Source organism: Mustelus asterias, unplaced genomic scaffold (genome assembly GCF_964213995.1).
Source record: "Mustelus asterias unplaced genomic scaffold, sMusAst1.hap1.1 HAP1_SCAFFOLD_342, whole genome shotgun sequence".
Classification (NCBI taxonomy): Eukaryota; Metazoa; Chordata; class Chondrichthyes; order Carcharhiniformes; family Triakidae; genus Mustelus; species Mustelus asterias.
Window position 1 is genome coordinate 275,925 of NW_027590302.1, and position 6,849 is coordinate 282,773.

The following is a 6,849-nucleotide window of genomic DNA, read 5'->3' on the forward strand; positions in this document are numbered from 1 at the left end:
TCACCAGAACTTTTAAAGCACTTCCCACACTCTGGACATTGAAAAGGTCTCTTGTCAGTGTGAACTCGTTGGTGTGTCTGAAGGTGGGTTGCTGTCCTGAAACTCTTCCCACACTGAGCAGCTGAACAGTGTGTACTCGGTGTGAATGCGCTGGTGCTCCCTCAGTCCGTGTGGGCTTTTAAACCTCTTCTCACAATTGGAGCATTGAAACTCTCTCTTGTCAGTGTGAACTTGCTGATGTTTCAGCAGGTGGGATGAGCGAGTGAATCCGTTTCCACACACCGAGCAGGTGAACGGCCTCTCCCCGGTGTGGAGTCGCTCATGCAGCTGAAGGCAGATGAACTGAGCGAATCTCTTCCCACATACGGAACAAATGAACGGCCTCTCCCCGGTGTGTCTGCGTCGATGAATTTCCAGCTCAGATGGGGATCTGAATCCCTTCCCACAATCCACACATTTCCACGGTTTCTCCCTGGTGTGAATGGTGCTTTTTGCTTCCATGTTCAAAGGCCGATGATATTCAAGTCCTGATGAATCGAGTGACTCTGTCAGATTTTGATGTGATGTTTGGTTTGACTTTCCTGATCGTGAACATTTCAAATATTCTGTAAAATGAATTTAAGACAGAATCAAGGAAATGTAAAAGAGAACCCACAAAAACACAAAGGCAGGTTGTGAAATTGAGCTAAATTAATCTTGTAATTTGTGGGGCCAGCGCTCGGAAAAAGTGACCCTGAAAACTGCTGGTTTCTCATAAAAACCCAACTGGTTCACTAATGTCCTTTAGGGAAGGGAACCTGCCACCCAGTCGGGGCTTACACAAGACTCTGGCTTCCATGGGAGGAGAGGGTAGAAGAGATGAACTTCATAGATCTGCAACTGAATTTGAATTTTGAAAGAATCTCCCAAACCCATAACTCCACCCACTGGAAAGATAAGAGCAGCCGGTGCCTGGGAAAACCATCACCTCCAAGAAACACACACGCGAGTTCAGACTGGGGAGAGACCAGACTCCTGATCCACATGTGAGAAAGATACAATCGATCATCCAATCAGCTGACACACCGGCGAGTTCAGCAGTGATTACTGGGCTTGGATTCTGCTGTTGTTGCTGCTGTTAATGACATCCAAGACTGAACTCTGTTCATTCTGATAGTTTGGGTTTGTTTCTGTTGATGTTTATAATCTCTATAACTGGACTGGATGTTTAATATTCTGGAACTTGGCTTGTTTTACCTTGTGACCCTTACTCTTCTAATAAAGTATCTTTCTTTGGTCTGTAGCAAATAGTGATTTACTTGTAATTTTTTTCAACTTGAGTCAGAGCAGAGGAATAACCTCTCCCTAGTGTGAATTTGCTGGCGCACTGTGAGGTGAGATAATCGCCTGAACTCAATCCCAAAGTGAGAGCACCTGAACAGTCTCTCGTCAGTGTGGACACATTGATAGGATATCACTTCCCTGGAACTTTTACAGCTCTTCTCGTAATCTGGGTAATGAACAAAATCACTCAAGTGTGAACACGTTTGTGTGTCATATGGTGGGATGACTGAATGAATCCCTTTCCATCTCTGGAGCATTTGAACAATCTCCCCCCAGTGTGAATATGTCAGTGAGCCAACAGGTTGGATGATGGAGTGAAATCAGTCCAATACACACAGCCGGTGAACAGCCTCTCCCCGGTGCCCGATGAGCTTCCAGCTCAGACGGGTAACTGAATCCCTCATCACTGTCCTCACTCTTCCATGGTTCCTCCCCAGGATGTTTATATTTGTAGCTCCTGAGGCCAGATGATCAACTGAAGCCGCGTCCACACAGAGAACAGTTTCATCTACTGTGAACAATGCTTTTTCCTTCAATGTTTAAAATCCAAATGATAATCAAGTTAGCGTTAACTGGGCAGCTCCGTCAGATCCTGATGTGATGTTTGTTCGAAGATTCCTGACTGCAAATCCTCCACTTCTAAAACTCTGTGACACTGAATTTAAAAGAAAAAAAAAGTGAGAGAGAACCCACAAAAACACAAAGGCAGGTTGTGAAATTGAGCTGAATGAATCTGGTCATTTGTGGGGCCGGCACCAGGAAAAAGTGACCATGAAAATTCTGGAGTGTCATAAAAACCCAAGTGATTCACTGATGTCCTGCAGGGAAGGGATTGAATGTCACCCATTCAATAGGATCATGGCTGATCTGACATTCCTCATGTCCACTTTCTTGCCCTTTTCCCATAACCCTTGATTTCCTTACTGTTCAAAAATATACACAAGGGCTTTGCCCCCACAGCTCTCTGTGGCAAGGAGTTGCAAAGACTCTCAACCCTCTGGGAGAAGAAATTGCTCCTGATCTCAGTCTTAAATTGGCACCTTTTATTCTGAGACTGTGCCCTCTGGTCCTAGACTCTCCCATGAGAGGAAACATCCGCTCAGCATTTACCTTGTCAAGTCCCTTAAGAATCCAACATGCTTCAATGAGATCACCTCTCATTCTTCTAAATTCCAATGAGGAGAGGCCCAACCTGTTTAACCTTTCCTCATAAAACAATCCCTCCATAACGGGGATAATCCAAGTGAATCTACTGTGAACTGCCTCCAATGAAATAATATTTTTCCTTAAATAAGGAGACCAAAACTGCTCACAGTCCTCCAGATATGGTCTCGCCAGTACCTTGTACAGCTGCAGCAAGACTTCCCTACTCATATACTCCAACCATGGTGGCACTGCAGTTAGCACTGCTGCTTCACAGCGCCAGAGACACGGGTTCAATTCCCGGCTTGGATCACTGTCTGTGTGGAGTTTGCACATTCTCCCCGGTTCTGCGTGGGTTTCCTCCGGGTGCTCCGGTTTCCTCCCACAGTCCAAAGGTGAACTGGTCATGCTAAATTCTCCCTCAGTGTACCTGAACAGGCGCCGGAGTGTGGCGACTCGGGGATTTTCACAGGAACATCATTGCATTGTTAATGTAAGCCTACTTGTGACAAATAAATAAACTTTACTTTAAATAAGGGCCAACATTCTATTAGCCTTCCTGATTACCAACTGCACCTGTGTGCTGGGTTTCTGTGTTTTGTGCAGAAGTCCCCCAAGTCCTGTTGTGTTGCAGCTTTACAGTTTTTTCCCCATTTAAATCATACTCCCCTGTTCTCCGTTCCAAAATGAACAATTTTACATTTTCCCACATTATCATAGAGTCCCTACAGTGCAGAAGGAGCACATTCAACCCATTGAGTCTGCACCGATTCTCTCACATAGTATCTTACCCAGAGCCTCTCTCCCACCCTATCCCCATACCCTCACACATTTACCATGCCTAATCCATCTAACCTACATGTCTTGGAACACTAAGAGGAAAGGCCAACCCACTTAATCTGCACATCTCTGGACTGAGGGCGAAAACCAGAGCACCTGGAGGAAACCCACACAGAGGAAAGCTGCTGGATTGTCATAAAAACCCAAGTGGTATGCTGATGTCTGTCAAGAAAGGAAATCTGGCACCTGGTCTAAATAAGACTCTGGGCACTGAGTGGAGACAGAGAGAAGTAGAAAGGGCCGGGGTGAAGGAGAGGGATTTCATACATCTAGAACTCAATGAGAACTTTGACGGAATCTCCCAAACGTTCAACCTCCACCACCTAGAAGGACCGAGGTAGCAGGTGGATGTGAACACCATCACCTCCAAGATCCCTCCCCCCGCCAACTCACACACAATCCTGACTTGTCTGATATCCAGTACTAAAAGAACTGAAACTTCGTTCATATAAACACTGGGAAGACTGAACCCATTGTCTTCAGTCCCCACTACAAACTCCATCCCTCACCAGCAACTCTATCCCTCTTCCTGGTAACTGTCTGAGGCTGAACCAGGCTGTTCACAACCAGGGTGAAATATTTCACCCCAAGATGAGCTTCCAGCCACATATCCACATCATCACCAAAACTGCCTATTCCCATCTCAGTGACATCGCCCGACTCCACCCCAGTTTCAGCTCATCTGGAACTGAGGAGTAGGAGGCTGAGGAGTGATCTTATAGAGGTCTGAAAAATAATGAGGGGCACAGATCAGCTGGATAGTCAATATCTTTTCCCAAAGGTATGGGAATCTAAAACTAGAGGGCATAGGTTTCAGGTGAGAGGGGAGATATACAAAAGTGTCCAGAGGGGCAATTTTTTCACACAGAGGGTGGTGAGTGTCTGGAACAAGCTGCCAGAGGTAGTAGTAGAGGCAGGTACAATTTTGTCTTTTAAAAAGCATTTAGATAGTTACATGGGTAAGATGGGTATTGAGGGATATGGGCCAAATGCGGGCAATTGGGATTAGCTTCGGGGTTTAAAAAAAAAAGGGCGGCATGGTCAAGTTGACTCTGTAACTCTCATCCATTCCAATGTGACGTGGAACTCAAGGGAATGGAACTGACCAAATTGCTCCACAGAGATTTCAGTAAGAAGTCTCACAACACTACGTTAAAGTCCAACAGGTTTATTTGGAATCACGAGCTTTCGGAGCATTGCTCCTTCCTCAGGTCACTCACCTAATGGACTTTAACCTGGTGTTGTGAGACTTTTTACTGTGCCCACCCAGTCCAACGCCGACATCTCCACACCATGGCTATCACAGAGAGTTGGCATGGATTTGAGTTACCAAATGGATTCCATCTATGATGTAATCTCTGCATCACTGGAAATTGATAAAGCAGCCACACTGCTGTATATTACAAGACAAAAAATAGGGGATCATAAATAACATATCTCTCTCCCATACAAATTTACTGTTCATTTAAATGTTAGCCCTCTTCTGGGAAAACTCCCCCTTTAATTGTGAACATTAGGTAAGAGGCTATCCTACTGGCCAGATAAATAAATGTCAAACTGAGGGAACTAAAGGATGTCAATGTCTTTGAGAGAGAAACAAAAATATACCTGGGCCTTGTCCTGTTCCTGAATCCGGTCTTCGTCTGTAACCTTTCCAGAGTCTGGATTCACTTCCTTTCCCTTCAGTTGCTGCGAGTCCCCAATTTCCCTCAGAATGAGAAAAGAAATGGAAAGGGGGAAACATTGATTTCCTCCCAGATGTTGTCCAGAGGAGGGAGTTTCAATCATTGGACAACTTCCGCATTGTGACGTCACAATGGAACCTAGCCTGAATTAGCCAATAGGAATAAGTCTGTTCCGACGTGACGTCGTGTGGTTCCAGTGCGCAGGCCGGGCGCGCAGACATGGGAGCCCCGCCCCCACCCATTGTTCCCCTCCCCCTGCACCCTCTCCAGCCAAGGTTTCCAGGCAACCGGCTGGCGGCTCCGGCCAGAGCGAGAAGCCGCTCGGTGATCTCCCCCTCCCCCCTCTCTCTCCGGCGGCTGCTGCTCCAAAAAGAGATCGAGAGCGACCGCTGGCGGCAGCCGCACTGCGCCTGCTCCAAACAGCTCGGCTCAGCAGCGCTCTCTGCACCTGCTCCGGACAGCTCGACTCAGCAGCGCTCTCTGCGCCTGCTCCGGACAGCTCGGCTCAGCAGCGCTCTCTGCGCCTGCTCCGGACAGCTCGGCTCAGCAGCGCTCTCTGCGCCTGCGTGCTGGGCTGCCAGCTGAGGGAGTGGGGGAGGGGACTTTGCAAAAATCTCTTCCCATCAAATTCTTCCAAGTCCCGCAGTTTGATTTGAAACAGAACAGCTTCTGTTTGTAGCTTCACCACAGACTCAAACTTCACCACAGACTCCAACTTCACCACAGACTCAAACTTCACCACAGACTCAAACTTCACACAGACTCAAACTTCACCACAGACTCAAACTTCACCACAGACTCAAACTTCACACACTAAGACTCAAACTTCATCCTCTGGACAACATCTGTGAGGAAAACACTTTCTTTCTCCCCCTGGGAAATACAGAGACAGAGAAATTCTCTGGAACTGGAATTAGAGCCAAATATACTGAGGGGGAAATGTTTGTGATTTTGTGGAACCTGTTTTTATTGTCTGAGCTTTTTAAAGTGTAATTTATCTTGTCTATTCAAATACTGTTTCTTAATGCATGATTCAGCGATGTTAATTTTAGATTATTTTTTAAAGTAAAATTTTTTAAAAATGAAACATTGTCTTTTAGTTTATTCTATTGGGATTTGTGGAAATTTGTTTATTATAAGGTGACCATGAGAATCGTAACAATATTGCTATGTCTGGTTTTTGTATATGGTGCATATGATGTGGAGATGCCGGTGTTGGACTGGGGTGGGCACAGTAAGAAGTCTCACAACACCTGGTTAAAGTCCGACGGGTTTATTTGGAATTACGAGCTTTCAGAGCGCTGCACGGTAGCACAGTGGTTAGCACTGCTGCTTCACAGCTCCAGGGACCTGGGTTCGATTCCCGGCTTGGGTCACTGTCTGTGTGGAGTTTGCACATTCTCCTCGTGTCTGCGTGGGTTTCCTCCGGGTGCTCTGGTTTCCTCCCACAGTCCAAAGATGTGCGGGTTAGGTTGATTGGCTATGCTAAAGATTGCCTCTTAGAGTCATGAGATGTGTGGGTTAGAGGGGTTAGCGGGTAAATGTGTAGGGATATGGGGGTAGGGCCTGGGTGGGATTGTGATCGGTGCAGACCCGATGGGCCAAATGGCCTCCTTCTGCACTGTAGGGTTTCTATGATTCTATGCTCCTTCTCACCTGATGAAGGGGCAGCGCTCTGAAAGCTTGTGATTCCAAATAAACCTGTTGGACTTTAACCTGGTGTTGTGAGACTTCTTACTATATGGTGCATATTAGGTATATTACTTATGGATTTGTATTACAGTTGATTTTGTTTAATTCCAGAATAGTATTGTAACTACACTGTATATTTTCCAGTTAAAGAGTCATCAGGGCACAA